Source organism: Onychomys torridus, chromosome 1 (assembly GCF_903995425.1).
Source record: "Onychomys torridus chromosome 1, mOncTor1.1, whole genome shotgun sequence".
In the NCBI taxonomy this organism is placed as follows: Eukaryota; Metazoa; Chordata; class Mammalia; order Rodentia; family Cricetidae; genus Onychomys; species Onychomys torridus.
This window is the reverse complement of record NC_050443.1, coordinates 121394890-121411786: the sequence shown is the minus strand read 5'-3', so window position 1 is coordinate 121411786 and position 16897 is coordinate 121394890. Positions and strand designations below refer to the sequence as shown.

General features: G+C 51.8%; 1 protein-coding gene across 2 annotated transcripts in view; it reads left to right on the top strand.

The window, feature by feature from the left end:
• The window catches only part of Osbpl5 (oxysterol binding protein like 5), a 70732-nt gene that overhangs the window by 2304 nt on the left and 51531 nt on the right, over positions 1-16897 (top strand). The window contains exon 1 of one of the 2 annotated variants that reach the window (XM_036171639.1): positions 14619-14746. The exons of the other annotated variant lie outside the window; for it this stretch is intronic. The gene's annotated coding sequence lies outside the window, so the exon portion shown is untranslated. Of the gene's footprint in view, positions 1-14618; positions 14747-16897 lie in introns of those variants that run through there. 2 annotated transcript variants of the gene reach the window in all.

The window sequence follows — 16897 nt, the reverse complement described above, 5'->3', positions numbered from 1 at the left end:
AATGAGTCAACCCCACTAGCTGCTGCTCTATCCATTCCTCTGAGGACACACTAGTGAGGCCACAGGAGGGCCCACAGGGCCAGTGTGGGGCAACGGGAGCTGAGGAGACAGCTGCTTTGCCCCCCTTGTCTGTCTCTACCCCTCCCTGCCTGCCTCTTTGCCCCCATTGGGTGCCCCAGGTAGCAAGCCACATTCCCAGGGGACAGGATAGCAGGTCCAGGTCTCAATGCGTACTGTGGCCAGTGGTCTAGTGAGTACGCCTGCCAGATGGCCTCTCCAGCAGGCCCTTGTGGCTTGTAGGTCCTGCCTTCACCCTGTTCCCAGATCTATTAGGTACTGAGCTTTCAGAGTGTCCCAGGATTTCAGAGACATCTGCTGACCACTCAGGGCAATGCAGACCCCCCTGCCCTAGCAAACCTGAGCTGGCTTGACACCTGGTGGTCAGCCCGGGACCCAAGAAAGCCCTAGAGAGAGGACCCTAAGCTGAAGCACTCCATTCTGTGAGCTGAGCTTGTCCTGAGATCAGTCGCTGGGATGTAGCAGAGGTCAGCCCAGGGAAGTAAAGACTGAGACATGACAGGTCTCGAGTTTTCCATAGAGACTATTCTGACCCTTGTCATGGGCCCTGCATGAAGCCCATCAAACAACAAACGTGGGGTAGGTGGCAGGGAGGACCAAGGCAGGGTCAGCCAGGCGGCCGCAGACTCTGGGCAGGGTGTGGGTGAGGTCCTGTTCTCAAGCCGTAGGCTCCGATGCCAGTCTTGATGCTCCTACACTGGGGTGAGCACTGGCAGCCTTCTCTGCTGCTGCTCCTGTCTGGGAATTACACCAGCGACAGCTGGTGCCCTCTGTGTCTGGGAGAACTGAACACTTGCAGGGTATTTGCTGGGTGTGGAGGGAGAAAGGTGTTTTGTGTGTTGGCTATGGCTACTGGAACATTGCTAATTTCGATGTGACATTGCATATGAACAAACTGGAAGTTTGGGTTTGTTGTTGTTGTTGTTGTTGTTCATTTGTTTTTTGAGAGAGCTTCCTGTAGGTTAGTCTCAAAATGCCTGTGTATAGCCTAGGCTGACTTTGAACTCCTGATTCCCTTGCCTCAATCTCCCAGTTTCTGGGACTATAGGCATGCATCACCACCCCCCAGCTGAGGACTCAGTTTTGGCACTTTTAACACGGCTATAGACCCCAAGCACAGTGCCCACAGGGCCCACTAGCAAAATGTCCTTTAGCTTTGGGCCCCAGCAGGGCCAATCCCCCTATGAGAAAATACCTCACAAACAAAGGCTGCGTAAAGGCGCCTTGTAGAACCTGTGTGCTAGGCTCTGCCTCAGGGGCTGCTGTCCCTGAGAGGTGGGACCTTCTGTGCTCTGTAGACACTAGGCCTGGGTCTGAGCCTCTTACCCCAGGCTGGGCCCCATCCAGACAACTGTTGGTGCCTGGGAGGCCGGGCCCCATGCACTGTCCCTCAGGGATCTCGGCTCCCAGTTCCTCGACATCCTCTTTGTCTCTGGCCAGCTCCTGGCCTTGGCGGGCAGGAAGAGGTGAGGACGAGAATAGCAATTGGGCTGAGAAAAAGACTCTAGAACTCGTGTGTTTCCCGTCCAGGAGGAGAGGGAAACAGCAGGGTGAGAAGTAGGGCCAGCGGGTGCTCAAGTGAGAAGAGAGGCCTGCTGCCCCTGAGAGCCCCTGGCTGATGAGGGCCAACCCTGAGGCCATGGTCATGGTTGGGGTAGAGCATCTGTGAGCCACAGAAGCCAGGAGCAGGGTTGGAGGTGTGGTTGGGTTGGTGGCTGCTGGGGAGGGCCAGGGAGGGCTTGACAATCCCAACCTCCCAAGCCTGGGCTGTTGCTTCCCCTCGGCCAGAGCCCCACCCCCAGGCCTCATGCACCCCAAGCCTGTACAGTCCATTTGGAGCCTCACTGCCTCTGAACCCCCATTGCATAAGTCGGACAAGACAGGTCACTCCAGCCCACCTCATCCTCACATTCTCAGGGCGAAGCTGGAGCAGGGACAAGGACACTCAAGACCTGCCAGCCGGAGAAACCTGCAGGGCACCCAGTGCCGGGGTGACCTGAGACTCTGTCCCCATCTTTCACCTCCATCTGGTGAGAGCCACAGCTTGGCTGAGTCAGGAGCTGTCCTTTTGAGGACAGCAGTCTTGGCTGGCCCGTCATGTGTCCTTGTCACACGAGTGTCTGTTTCTCCAGACCCCGCTGCTCTAGGAGTGGGTGGCTGCCACATCTTTTTTGGCTCTGTCTCCAGACCCAAGGACTGTCCAGGACTCCCTCAGGCTGGGGCTCCCTGGTATCACAAGAGGTGAGACACATAGGCACTGCAGCTGTTGGGGAGATAACAGGCAGGGAGGGGCTGCAAGGAGGGATCTCTAGGCAGGCTGCCCATCCATCTCTCTGGGTTTAACCATCTGCTCCCCAGGACAGCAGTCTGGAAGATGGGACTCAGCCTCACTCACCACCAGGTAGGTCCCCCAGGGACACACAGTGCTTGGCCCTGGCCAGATATGTGTCACACCTGGGCACCAGCCAGCTGTGAGGCTGCTGCTCGCTGCCCATCTGGACGCTAAACTAGCCTCCCTGGGCTTCTGAGGCGAAGGTTCTGACAGGTAAACATTGCATTTCTCCAGACCTGGGACTTGTCCTTGATACTGGCGCCCAGTAGCTCTCAGCACTGTACCTCACCTCAGCTGTCCTTGTCAAGTGTGCGGAAAAAGCAAGGACATGCAGGCCTCCGGCACAGGCGGGGCCTGGCTGGCTGACTTAAGTTATAGTTCTCTCCACCACTGTAAGAAGACAGGAGGGAAGCCCAACAGCAGGACAACTCCAACCCGTTAACAAAGCCCTGTGACCGGTGTCAGGACGTTCTCCACTCTCACTCCTCACCAGGCATTGTGAGTCCCTGGCCAGAGCCCAAGGACCTATGTCTGCAGTCAGTCCACACAAACACGCTACATGTGTGTTTCCTGGTGATCTCAAGCCAGCAGCACTGCTCAGTGACAGACACCGCTTCTTTGATTGGTCTTTCCACAGAATCCCAAAGAAGGGCTGTCAACTGCAGGGTGGCTGCTGGCCACCCTCACCCTATCACACTCAGCGCCGGGGACAGTTCATTTAAATTTATTTAGATTTATTTTATTTGTATTTACGTGTGGCAGCACCGCTCAGCATGTGGCCAGCCACTGTTCCTTTCTATCTAGGAGGAGATTGCTTCACTCTTGGAGACATTTTGGCACCATTATCAAATGTCAATTGACCGTGCTGGCCAGGGCTGGTGTCGCATGCATCTGTGCGCTAGCAGATTCTACCTGGGTACTAGGGTGGCTTCTTCTAGTTCTGGGAAAATTCATGCGTCTTAATAGGGCTCCGTCAAATTGGCAGGTAGCTTTGGGAAATGGGACATCTTCAGGAGCAACTCTGGAACATTCCCACCTACATCCCGTGTGAGCCCAGTGTCCCAGGCACAAAGCAAAGTGTGCCTTGGCAGCCACAGGCCACCTGAGGCTCTTTAAACTGACATTTAAATTTACTGAAGTGAATTCCTGGATTGCTTACTGCACCCTCAGTCTGCATTCGTGTGTGACTGGTGGCAGCCACACCGGGCCACTTTGCTTAAAGAATATTTTCATCATTTTGGAAGTATCTGTCATATATAATACCTTTTTGGTAAGAGTTGTAGGAGGCTGAAGGTATAAGAACCCCCGAGTTCTGGGCTGGGGAAGTGATGACTCATTTTGTAAATTCCTTGCTGTGAAAGCATGAAGACCTGGGTTTGAGTCCCAGAACCTAACTTTGAAAAGCTGCACATGGTGGCCCACACTTATAATCCCAGTGCTGGTGAGGTGGAGACAAGTGGATCCCTGGGACTCAGGGCTGAGCTAGCCTAGCTTAGCCTAATTGGAAAGTTCTAGGCCAGAAAGGGACTTGAAAAAACAAGGTGAACAATGCCTGAGGAACACTTGAGGGTGATCTCAGACAGATACACACACACACACACACACACACACACACGGAACAAGGGCATAGAAAGAGAGCAAACATCCCACTGGAAACAGCTGGAGGAACGGGTCCCCATCCCAGACCCGCTTGCAGCCAGGAAGGAAATGCTTACCCTATCTTTGCTCTGTCTTCTGCCTCATAAATGGTCTTCTCACAGGTACCCACTTGTCCCCTCTACTCTCAGGAATGAAGTGGATCCTCCCTCCTGAGGCTAGAGCGGTGGGCACACAGAGGGCATTTATCACTCCCCATCCTACTTCTGAGCCTCACAGTCCCATCCACATCACTCCAGGCCACCCTGTGTCCCTTCCTCTCTGGCCAACAAGATGATTCATCAAGGACTGAGCATGGACTGTCAGCCTGTCATGGGGTTACACGGCCTCCAACAGGGCAGGATACAACCTGTCCCCTTCCTGTATACCTGGGCCTGGGATTGGGCCAGGCCCTGAGCTCTGCCCAGGATGGAGGACCTTGACACCTACTGCCCAGTTGCTCGTATGCTGACAGGCCCCTCACCCAGCCAGGATAAGATTACACTCATGGTCCTGCTGGATGCTTGCTTGAGGCCCCATGTCAGAGACTGAAAATACAGTGGTCACATCTATTCTCTTCTTCCCATACCCTGTCCCATGAGTCCCTAAGACAGCTACCCCAGACCTTCCTGCCAGTTTCCCAGTGTCTATGGTCCCTTCCCACACTCAGAGAGTCACTCCTTCAAGGAGTATAGGTCCCAAGCTGTGCCTGATGACCGGACAACACAAGGTAGAATTTTCTCCAGACAGAGCCAGGTCTGATCTGGAACAGAATGGCCTCCAGGAGGGCCCGCTGCTCAGCTTGTATCCATCCCACGGTCCCTCTGCATCTGTGTACATGTCCCACAGCCCTTCCGTGTATGTGCGCATGTGCTTTTGGAAGACTGCTCCCTACCGCTGGCATTTCTCTCCATCATTTCATCGGTATGACTTTCTGGGCTGTTCTAGTGTTCACTGTAGTTGCGATGATAAAATACCCTGACAGAATCCATTTAGGGGAGGGGGGGGTTATTTCAACTTACAATTCCAGCTTGCAGGCCACGATACCAGGGAAGTTAAGGCAGCAACTTCCAACAGCTGGTCCCAGCCACCACATCTGCAGTTGAGAGCAGAGGGAAATGAATTCAGGTTCCCTCCCTGGCTTGCTTGTGCTCAGCTCCATCTCTCCACTCTTACAGAGTTCAGGAGCTCCTGCCTAGGGAATGGTGACATCTACAGTGTGGCATCAATCAGCTTAATTAAGACAATCCCCCACAGATATGCCCACAGCCACCACCTGTCCCCCTCCCTGCCACCGTCGCCATGTAGATGATTAATCCCTCATTGGGATTCTCTTCTTCCCGGGTGATTCTAGGTTGTGGCAAGTTGACACTTGAGGCTAACTGTCACGCGGGGTACCATTATTGTCCACACAGATCGTCTTGATAGTGTGTGGCTGTGTGTCTATGGTGGTGTGACTGCCGCCACAGTCCAACTGCAGAGCAGTCTGGACACTCAGTGTCCACCTTGTCCCCTGCCTCTCACCCCTGGGAAACCTGATCTCTCTCCTGTCCCTACACTTCGGCCTTTTCCAGAAAATTGTACGAACAATTAATTGGTGGGTAGACATTTGTTTGTGCTTCTCCCATGCTGCAGAGAGCTTCTGGATTCCTGCATGCTGCTGAGTGTAGGAAGGGGTTAGGGGATACGTCTGCTCCGCCAAGGCCCTGGTGCTCCTATGTCACATGCCGGCTTGCTTCCGTCTTGGGCGTCTGGGAATAGGCCATAGGCAATACACACATTTCTGTGCAGATGCCACTTTGCTTGGGTGGGTGGTGTGCAACGAAGCCGCTGAGTCTCCTAGAAGTGTTTAAATCCACAACTGCCAACCTGCCTTCCAAAGGCCAGAGCCACTTGGCATTCGTTTCAATGACACACAGGGGCGCTGTTGCTCTGTGGTCGCCCACACCATCTGGCTGTACTGTTGTGATCTGATTTGCCAGTAACTTATGGGCTCCGGGTCCCAACAGCCCCTTCAAGGGCACATCCTAGCCCTACCTCCTAAGGGTGTCACCACCCCCCAGTAGTGCCACAGGTTGGACACAAATCCTCCTTACATGGTTTTGGCAGACACTTCTCTAGAAAGCGGTACAAGGTTTGTCTGTCTGCAGAGAAAAGGCCAGTTGTCACAGTGCCTTTTGTTTGGCAGCTTGCCTTTTCTCCACTGATCTGCCTTTTCTGTCTTTGTGTCTGTGTCAAAAACCAATGGCCCATGGATTCCTGGACTCTGCTCCATTCTGTTAATCTGTGTCTTTCTTTTGCCAACACTAATCCAGCATGGAATTGATTCTTGCGCGTTTATGGTGAGTCCCTAAGCCAAGTGGCAAGAACCCTCCCACCACACTGTTTCAAAACTGTATTAGCAATTCTACTTTTAAAAAAAATATTTAATTTTATTTGAAGTGTGTGTGTGAGTGTGTGCTCGCATGGAGGCATGGGCACTTGAGTGCAGGTGTCTACAGAGGTCAGAGGCATTAGTAGCCCGGAAGTGTAGTCATAGGCTGTTGTGAGCTACCCAGTGTGGGTGTTAGTCACCAAATTCAGATCCTCTGCAGAAGTAATGCCTGATCTTAACCATGCAGTCATCTCTCCAGCTCCAGCGACTTCAAACAAAGATTGTTTTAATCTTTTGGCCATTGAGATGGTTTAACAGGGAAAGGTGTTTGCTCTCCTCTTCCACAAGCTGACAGCCTAAGTTCAATTCCTGGAACCCATATAAAGATGGAAGGGGAGAATAGACTTCAGAGAGTTGACCTCTGATCTCTACATACATGCTGCAGTGCGGTACCCCCTCCACACATATGTGCACATACAACAACACTAATTACAATAGGTTTTCAAAAATTATTAATATACATTACTTACATAAAGTAATAGGTTTCTTTTGGGTTTGGTTTAGTTGCCCGAGTCCTGAAAATGGTTTTTATTAATATTGTATGTGTGTGTATTATATATATGATACTCCCCTTCCCCCTTCCCACACCTCCCTTGGCACCCTTCTTTCTTGTCTTTTTGTAGAATATTTTAAATGTTCACAAAATAAATGTTTCCATTGATATTAACTATAACACAACTTGATACATTTTAGTAATAAACAAACCCATATGTCCATAATTCAGACGAAAAATTGAGAACATTTCAGCCTCAGTCAGCACTGGGCTCCCATAGGTAACAGCATATTGGCTTTTATCACAGAGATTACCTTTGCTTGTGTCCAAACTTCATATGAATAATATTGCACAGTAATATTCTTTTGTCAGGCTTCTTTTTGTATATTTTTAATGCCACCAGTATTCATCTGTGCCGTCAAATGAAATTTCAGACTAAATACTACAATTTTACAATTTATTCACTGAACTGCTAATGAACACTGGACTGTCTGTGGGTTTTACCTGTGTGAATCAGGGGCTAAAGTTTTATTCTTATTATTTCCAATTATGTGTGGGTATGTGCACATAAGTGCAGTGCCCAAGGAGGCCAGAAGAGGGCATCAGATCCCTGGAACTGGAGTTATATACCATTGTTGAGCCTGCTGATGGTTATGTTGGGAACTGACCTTGGATCTTCTGAGTCTGGCTTATTTTGCTTAACATGATCTCCATTTCTACCTATTTTCTTGTAAATGGCATTTCATTCTTCATTATGCCTGACTACAACTCCATTGTGCACACTTATCTGTTGACCCTGAACATACTTCATTTTCTTCACCATTCATCTGTGGATGTACCCCTAGACTGTCCCAAATAACATCATAATGCATGCTGCCTTTTGAATCACTTGGCTTTTGTTGAGTCTTAGCAATGCTGACTCCTGACTGCAACTGAGCTTTCTTATTGTTTCATCTGTAACTAAATCCTTGGTATATTAAGCAGATTGATGCTGCATGGTTAGATTGTACCTGAGTATTTCCCACACTTAACTGTATGTGAATGCTGTTTCAATAATACCATAGTACTAGGGTCTCCTTTGTGTCTTCCTTCCCAATACTTACATACATCTTGCCCCACTGAGCTGTCCAGGACCCATAAGTACTGCTGAACCTGGCCCAAGGAGAAAGAGTTGATGTTTCTCTGTCACCTGTGGTATTGGTAGTGGATTTTCTCACATGCCCAGAGTTGCAAGTGGTTGTGAGCTGCCTGGTGTGGATGCTGGGAACTAAATCTGGGTCCTCTGCAAGAATACTATGCACTCTTTAAAGAGAAACAAACAAACAAACAAACCAGTTTTTGAAACCAGAACTACTTTATTTTTTTAATTTAGGTTTTTTGGGACAGCGTTTCTCTGTGTAGTCCTGGCTGTCCTAGAACTCACTATGTAGACCAGGCTGGCCTTGAACTCAGAGCTCCACCTGCCTCTGCCCCCTGAGTGCTGGAATTAAAGGTGTGCACCCCCACCACCTGGCCAGAACATTTACTTCATGATTAATTGTTGAAATCCTCAGGATGAACTGGATACTGCAACAACTAACCTTTGGGGTTTAGGTCTTGTTCCTTCATGGAATCCGTGGCTTAGGTGCCTCAGTTGCCCAGTCCCGGTAGTGTTTTGTGTCTTGGCCTGCACACTCCAGTTACACTGTCTCTTGCATTTGGCGAGGGTAGCCATATTTGCCACAGATCTGCTTCTGAAGGCTGTAGGCCTCAGAGCCTCGGTGGCTGGCAGCGCAAGTGTGTGTGTGTCTTATTGCGATGCTCGCTCTCCAAAGGATGACTCTGCTGTCCTCATTTGGCTTCTGCCATCAATGTCAAAGACCCAGTCTGTTGTCTTAACCCCTGAGTTCTGCTGAGTACTTACTCTGCTTCTGCGGGAGGATCTTGTGGCTCTTCTTCTTCCATGTGCTGTGATGATGCAGGGTATTGACAGTTGCTCTCCATCTCTCTCTCTCTCTCTCAGAAATCCCACATGGGCATGGTGTTTATACACGGTTGGACTTGGTTAGCTTTTTCTCCTTGTTTCCATGTTTCCTCTTCTCGTTTTAGAAACAGGTTTTCGCCGGGCGGTAATCCCAGCACTCGGGAGGCAGAGGCAGGTGGATCTTTGTGAGTTCGAGGCCAGCCTGGTCTACAGAGCGAGATTCAGGAAAGGCACAAAGCTACACAGAGAAACCCCGTCTTGAAAAACCAAAAAAGAAAGAAAGAAAGAAAGAAAGAAAGAAAGAAAGAAAGAAAGAAAGAAAGAAAGTTTTTCCCTCTGTAAGCCAGGCTGGCCTCTGCAGTGCTGGGAGCACTGGGGAGCAGAGGGGAGCACTGGGGAGCACTGGCAGGCCTGGCAGTCATTGCCTATGAGCTGAGAACAATAACCCCCCCTTTTTTAACCTCTATGTTACGACACTCTCAGTCATTCTCAGAGCAACTGCCATGAGTACGCTCTGAGGAGTGTGCTCCTGGAGAGAAGGAAGCAGGCTCTGGCCTCCAGGAGATTGTGGTTGGCAGATAAGGGCACATACTGCATGCCTGAGTTGCAGAAGATGAATGTTAGAATCTAGACCTGTGGAGATGATGCAAATACAGTACCTCTGTATGGAATTCTTCAAAAAACAATTTAATTAAAAACAAAAAGAATACAGATAAGACTGCTGTTAGGCCACACCCACTTGCAGCAGCCTCTTTCTTCTGTAAAGAAAATGACAAGCCCCTGCCCAAAGTCTGTCAGTGACTCCTTACCCCTTAAGATGCCCCAGGTGTGGGATTCCAGGAGAGAAAGGCAGACACAAGTCCCCAAGGACATTTCCAGGCTCAGGCTGTCAGACTCCAGGATTTCAAAGGGCTATGGGGTGGCACATCCCCCACCTGTACAGTGGGGTACACCTCAGGTGGATGTGCCCCTCCTCCTCACTGCCCCGCATCCCCCTTCCTAACAGTGAATAACTCCCTTCTCCTCCCACACCAGCTCACAGGGAACCAGAAACAGCCTGACTCCATGAACCCTCCCTCTTCATCAGAAACCCCACCATGCTGTTTATCTATGATGTTGGGGCTTGAATGCTCTTCAGAGGCCTCACCATGCTGCTGTCTGTCTGTCTATGGTGTTAATGACTCGTTGACTAAATCTCTTACCAAAAGAACAATCTACCTCAGTGTCCCATGAGCCTCAAGCCCAAAACATCTTTCAACAGGTGCTTTTGACGTAGAACACATGTGCCCCTCAGTCCCCCAATGGAGATTTAGCACTCCTTGAAGTCCGAATTTGTATTATCGTCAAAAGACAATGGGGAAATTGAGACACTAACAGATCAAAGTCAGCTGGCTGGAGTGGGGAGTCACCTGGAGCCCTGACCCTATGCTGGATACTACAGCTTTCTCCTTAGACTGGGAACCTCCCTCCCTATCCTGGAGGTTGCAGATTGGGTGCATGTCAACTTCAGTCTCTTTTTTGAAGACTTGTTTCACTTTTAATAGTGTGTGTGTGCACATGCATGTGTATGCCTGTGAATACAGTTGTATGAGAAGACCAGAATAGGGTGCCAGATCATCTAGAGCTGAAGTTGCAGGTGGGTTTTTTGTTGTTGTTGTTTTTTCAAGACAGGGTTTCTCTGTAGTTTTGGAGCCTATCCTGGATCTCATTCTGCAGACCAGGCTGCCTTGAACTCACAGAGATCTGCCTGTTGTCTCTGCCTCCTGTGTGCTGGGATTGAAGGCATGTGCCAACCATCACCAGGCAGTTACAGGAGGTTTTGAGCCACCCAATGTGAACTGAACTCAGGAATTTAATTTGGATTCTCTGCCAGAGCAACAAGTGTTTTTTTAACCACCAAGCCATCCTGACCTCTCCAGCCTCCTGACCTCCTTAAACAGGCCTGGACAGAGTTCCATCCTTTCATAGGACTCTTGGTCACCAATGCCAGGCAGGTGCTCCACTACAGAGACCCATCCCAGCCTTCTACTACCATACTTGGTCCTCTACATCAGTGGTTCTCAACCTGTGGGTCAAGATTCTCTCAGGAATGTTGAACAACCCTTGTGCAGGGGTCTCATATCAGAGGTCCTGCATACCACATATTTACATCATGATTCATAACAGTAGCAAAATTACAGTTATGAGGCAGCCACAGAATAATGTTATGGTTGGGGGGGTCACCACAATGTGAGGAACTGTATTAAAGGGTCACAGCATCAGGAAGATTGAGAACCACTGCTCTACAGTGACAGATTTATTTTATTTTATTTTTTGTAATCAAAAATAAGACCAATAGGTTAGAGAAACAGATCAGTTGGTAAAATGGTTGCCTTGCAAGTAGGAGGACTTGAATTTCATCCCAGGGACTCAAGTTAAAAAAAAAAAAAAAACCCCAGCACTCAGGAGGCAGAGGCGGGCAGATCTCTGGGTTCAATGCCTGGTCTACAGAGTGAGTTCCAGGACAGCCAGCACTAAAAGAAAACAAGACAAAACCCAAACCCAAACCCTGCAGGCATGATGGCACACACTTGTAACCCCAGCACTGATGAGGTGAGAGCAGAGGGCTCCCTGGTGTTTTCTGGCCAGCCAGTTTAATCTCATCGGTAAATTCAAGTCCCAATGAGACTCTGTTTCCAAAAGCCAAGCGGACAATACCTGAGGAACCACAATGGGGTAGACAGTACCTGTGGCCTCCACATGCACACACATAAATACGACCATTCTTTCTCTTCTCAGAAACCCTATCTGAATTCACTACAATCAAAATAAAACCCAAATCCACACATCTCCTAGGAAGCCCCAGGCAAGACAAACCTCCCAGCCTCCTTGATCTTACCTCTTGCCCTTCTCCCCACTTGGCTGTCCTGGCCATCCCAGCCTCTGGCCCCCACACGAACACCAAGAGTGTTGCCTCCTCACTCCTGCACCTGCTGCTTCCTGTGCTGGGGCTGCACTGAGTTCCGGATGCCAGATGTGCTTCCTCCCTGCAGCAGCTGGAGGGGGAACCTGCTCTCACTGTCACTCCTTACATGTGCGGACACTGAGGCATGGAGAGTTGCACGATTTGCTCAAGGCTGCCCTCAGTATTGGAGCTCAGCAGTGTGCCCTTGCCCAACTTGCTCCTGCACAGCTCAGCTCCCACCACACATGCTGTTCATTTGACAGGCAAAGAAAAGGAGGTCCATTCAGAAGGGCAACTCAGGCCGGGGGTGTGGCTCAGTTGGTAGCGTGCTTGCCTGGAATGTACAAGACCTGGGTTTCTATCCCCAACACCACATGTCTTAGTTAGGGTTTCTATTGCTGTGAAGAGATGCCATGACCACAGCGACTCTTATAAGGAAAACATTTCATTGAGATGGCTTGCTTACAGTTTCAGAGAGGTTCAGTCCATTATTGTCATGGAAGGGAGTGTGCAGGCAGGCATGGTGCTGGCTACATCTTGATCAGAAGGCAATAAGAAGTTGACTGAGACACTGGGTGGAGTCCTGAACATAGAAAACCTCAAAGCCCCCCCACCCACCCCCACACACACAGTGACACACTTCCTCCAACAAGGCCATACCCACTCCAACAAAACTATACCTCCTAACAGTGCCACTCCCTTTGGAGGCCATTTTCTTTCAAACTACCACACCACAAGAAACCAGGTGTGGTGGCACCCACCTGTAATCCCAGCACTTGGGAGGTAGAAGCATGAAGACTAGAAGTTCAGGCTCATCTTCAACTACGTAGTGAGTTTGAGGCCAGCATGGGCCACATGAGACTTTGTCTAAAACAACCCAGAAGGAAGGAGGTGCTGCAAGGTGACAGAGCCATGCTCAGCAGCAGCAAGACTGGAGCCTGCCTCCATTCACATCACTGCCTTTCCCAGCCAAGCAAGGAGCAGGGATGGGGACTTCTAGTAAGCCCAGTTCCAGCTATGCACCTGTCCCTGAGCCAGGCAGGTGGCACGTTCCTCAGCCCACACTTGGCCATCTGGCTCTGGGGGAACCTCATTCAGACTGTGTTCCCCAGCCCACTTGTCCTGCTATCATGCATAGCCCTCCCCCTTTTTGCCAGTAATCTGGCCCCTATAGTCCACATTCAAGTAGCAAGTGAAGGCAATTTTACTGAGACCTTGCCCCAGGGGACAGGGGCCTTGTTTTCTTCTTGATTTCCCCCAGGACTAGCCCTAGCAACTGCTGGTTCACTAGCAGTCACACCCAGCTTTTTGTCTGAGCTTGGAGCAGACCTAGCAGACAGGCTGGTCTCCATCTGTGAGGTGGCCCACACTACACACAGCCCTGCTGAAAGGGCAGAACCACCCCTCAGATCTCAAGAAGGAGGTTCCACCATGGCTCTGAGCATCTTGTCTGAGCAGTTCTGTATCCCAAGGCCTCGCCAGGTGACTGGGGTTGGGCGGGGATGGTCGTGGGATGAACTGAGAACAGGCAGCCCACCTGGCCTGCTCATCTGTGCACAAGAGGCTGGTACTTGTCCATCAGGTGGAACCCCACCACCTATTCTAGCAGGGTAGGCAAGGCTGAGGTTGAGTGGGCAAGGGGTCAACAGGGCCTGGATGTTGGGTATCCCAGGTTTGTGTTCCACAGCCCCGCCCAGTGGCTTTTAGCAGCGGTGACTTTCCACAGTCTGGAAGCATGTCTGCCGGCCGCAGCACCCACCGACAATGTGGGAATCAGGTAGGGCTCTGCCCCACACTCGTGCCTGCGTTCCTAAGGTTGAAGGCTCTGTTGGGAAAAGCCTCCACACCTCTGTCCTACCTGATTCCAGGAGTCTGGAGGAGGCAGGCCTCTGGGAAGGACCCTTCCACACACCCAAACTTCTCATGCTTAGGGCTGCAGCTGGAGACCCCTAAGATCAGTCTCTCTCTACAGGTGGTGTAGAACTGGAGAAGTGTCTTCTAAATACAGGAGGAATGAGGAGTCTGGAAAGTTCTTGAGGGGTGGGAAAGGATGGTAGACACACAGGACTGAGTTCTCACAAAAATGGGGTCTTTTAATTAGTATTCTTTCTATTTGTGCGTGTGTCACATGGGTGCGGGTGCCAGCAGAAGCTAAAAGAGGTTGTCAGATCCCCTGGAGCTGGTGTTACAGGTGGCTGTGAGCAACCTTATCTGGGTGCTGAGAACGGAACTCTGGACCTCGGAAAGAGCAGCATGTGCTCCCTGCCGCTTAACCAACACTGTCAACCTCTGAGCCACCTCTCTAACCCCAAGGGTCAGATTCTCAGCCCAGGCATCCTGAAAGAAGTGTAGTGGGAATCATGAATGGGGACCAAGGGGTTCCCTTGACCCCTATGTAAGACAAGAGCAGTGGGTTTGATTTCTGGGGATCTTCTTGTGTTTTGAGAAGGGAGGATGCACCGCACCCAGGTACACTCCTCAAATAGAAGACCCTCCCCCAAGACTAGCCCCGCTTACCGCCACTCTCCCCTCCTCTGGCTATTTGTGGGGCGGTGTCCCCAGCCCTGGCGCGCAGGTGCCACCCACTTGTCTATACTTAAGGTTTCCTATGTCCCCAGCGCGCACCAGGGAGGAGGAGGCTCCAGGCAGGGACTGGATCCCCAGAGCGTCTCCCCAGCAGCCGATCCGCCCTCCGTCCGCCCGGGGTTTTGCGTCCGCCGCTCCCTCCTCCCTCCTCCGCCCTCCGCTCCCTCGCTCCGCCTCGCCTGGATCAGCCCTCTGGTATTTCCTGCTGCTCGGCGACAGCTGAGCCCCTCGCGGGCCCAGCGCGGCCCGGTCCGGACCGAGCACTGAGCGCGACCGGCACGGTAGGCACTGCGCTGCTGGGGACCGGGAGGGGTAGAGATGGTGGACAGGCCCAGGAAGGCCAGGAGGGGACTAATCAGGCCCGAGAAGCTCCAGGGCCACGGAGCCGGCGTGGGGGTCAGGGAGCCCTCACGGGCTGATCTGGGAGTCCCTTGGATGCAGCCGGGTAGATTTCTGGCAGCAGCCGGTACGGGAACAGCGCCTGGCTGGGGAGCCCGGGTGTGTGGAGACTTCTAGGTGTCGGGTGAGGCCCGCGTGTGGGTGCGGCATGCCCAGCCCCGCTTCCCACTTGGTGGGGCTTAAAGGAGTCAGGACCAGGCGAGTGGGTGGGAAGGTCTGGCTGCCTCCGACTCTGGGAGTGGAGGGGTCTGTACCCCAGCCCAGCCATGGCAGGGATTTGGTATCTAAGAGGTCTGAGATCTCAGGCTTGGTTCGGCAGGGTCCGCAGAGCAAGTGGCTGCTGACCCCACCTTGCCCTTGGACTCTGTCCACCCATGGCCTCCATCCATAGGACTGAGTCCCTAAAGAAAACCTTGGCATTGTTGAGATCATTTGAGGGTTTCAGGGACTGGGGTGATGAGGTAGGACCTGAGTCCCTCCCAGCTACAAGTCCAGCCTGGCTTTGCCTCCTAACACAGACATCCTGGTTCTTTAGGTCCAAGTCCCTGGAGTCCCAGTTGTGAGTAGACACCTCCCCCAGAGCCAAGGGGGCTGCTTTACCCCTCACCCACCTTGGGCCAGGCTGGGCTTGTAGCTGGGAGGGGCTTCCTAGAACCACTGGTTTGAATTTCTTGTTTTTCACCATCTGGGGGAGGGGTCTCCCCTGGAGACTTGCCACCCACTTGTCTATACTTCAGCATTCATATAGTGTCTGCCTTTGGCTCCAGCCTCTGCCAGACACCCTTGTCTGGTCACAGGAGCAAGAGTGGTAGTATCAGGGCCTGGAGAAGTAGACAAGACCCTTGGGGGCGGATATTATAGCACTTTGGAGTTTGTTTGTCCTGAGTGAATGCAGCAGCCACCGCCACCCCACCCCCGCAGACATGCCCCTGCTAATAACAGCCAAGTGGCTGTCTGTCCTTACTACCTTTCTGCCCCTCTGCTCAAGTGGGGAAAGGGGTGGAGGTGAGGGTACTTGCTGACATTTGAACTTGCTGGGGTTCCAGAGGAGCCCAGGGAGCTTTGCAGGTGTCAGACAAGTCAGGGTGACCTGGGTAGCAAGTGGTGACATCTGGCTGTCCCTTTCAGGCTCCTGACTGCAGATCTATTGTCTGCCTGCACGTGTATGGGGCAGCCCGTAGTGGGGCCTTTTAGCACCAGGCCGGGGATGCCAAGGAAGCAAGTGTTTGCCCCTGTCTGGTTGGCCTTGCCAGGCAGTGTTTAGAGAAGGGTGAAGCAGCTGGGTGAGGCTCCTCCTCCATGGGGCTGTGCCTTGTCTCAGGGAGACTGCTGTGCTGAGGCCTAACCCAAGCAGCACATCCTGGATGTCAGAGGGGTTCTCTTTCCTAGCCAAGGGGTCTAAGTCCTTCAGAGCTTGGCTCTGGGCTCTTTCCAGATGCCTAAAGCATCCCTTCCCCCACACCCCGATTTTGTCTGCCTGGCTGAGCTATCCAGGGTCGGTTTCTCCCAACACCAGGCTTCTTCCAAGAAGCTCTCTGAGCTACAATAGCGATCTGACATGCCACACACGAGAGGGGAGGACAGAAATGGCACGTGCTGGCAAGTGTTGTGTCTGGCAGCTGTATTGGGGACTTGAGCCATCTGTGCGTTCTGTGGTTCAGCCACAAGCAAGTAGACACACGCCACTCCTGACACACAGGTGCTGAGCTTGCTCAAGGTAGTAGGGGTGTGTCCCACCTTCATTCCATTTATCGTTCAAAATGAGGGTGGGTCTGAGCGTGGGGCTGCTTCTTGGAAACATGTGGGTCTCCCAGTGAGGCCTAGGAGCTTGAATTCTGACTGAAAGACAGTGGTACAAATGACCCTAAGCCCAGGGGACTGTTTGCAGGGTTGGCTAGGCAGCCCCGGTGAGCACCTGCAGTGTTGGGTGGGGCAGGACAGTGAAGCTGACCTCCACAGGCTGCCCACTGAAAGCCACACTGTCTGTCCCAGGATGCCAGGATGCCGGGATGCTATCACTGTTGAAGGCTGTC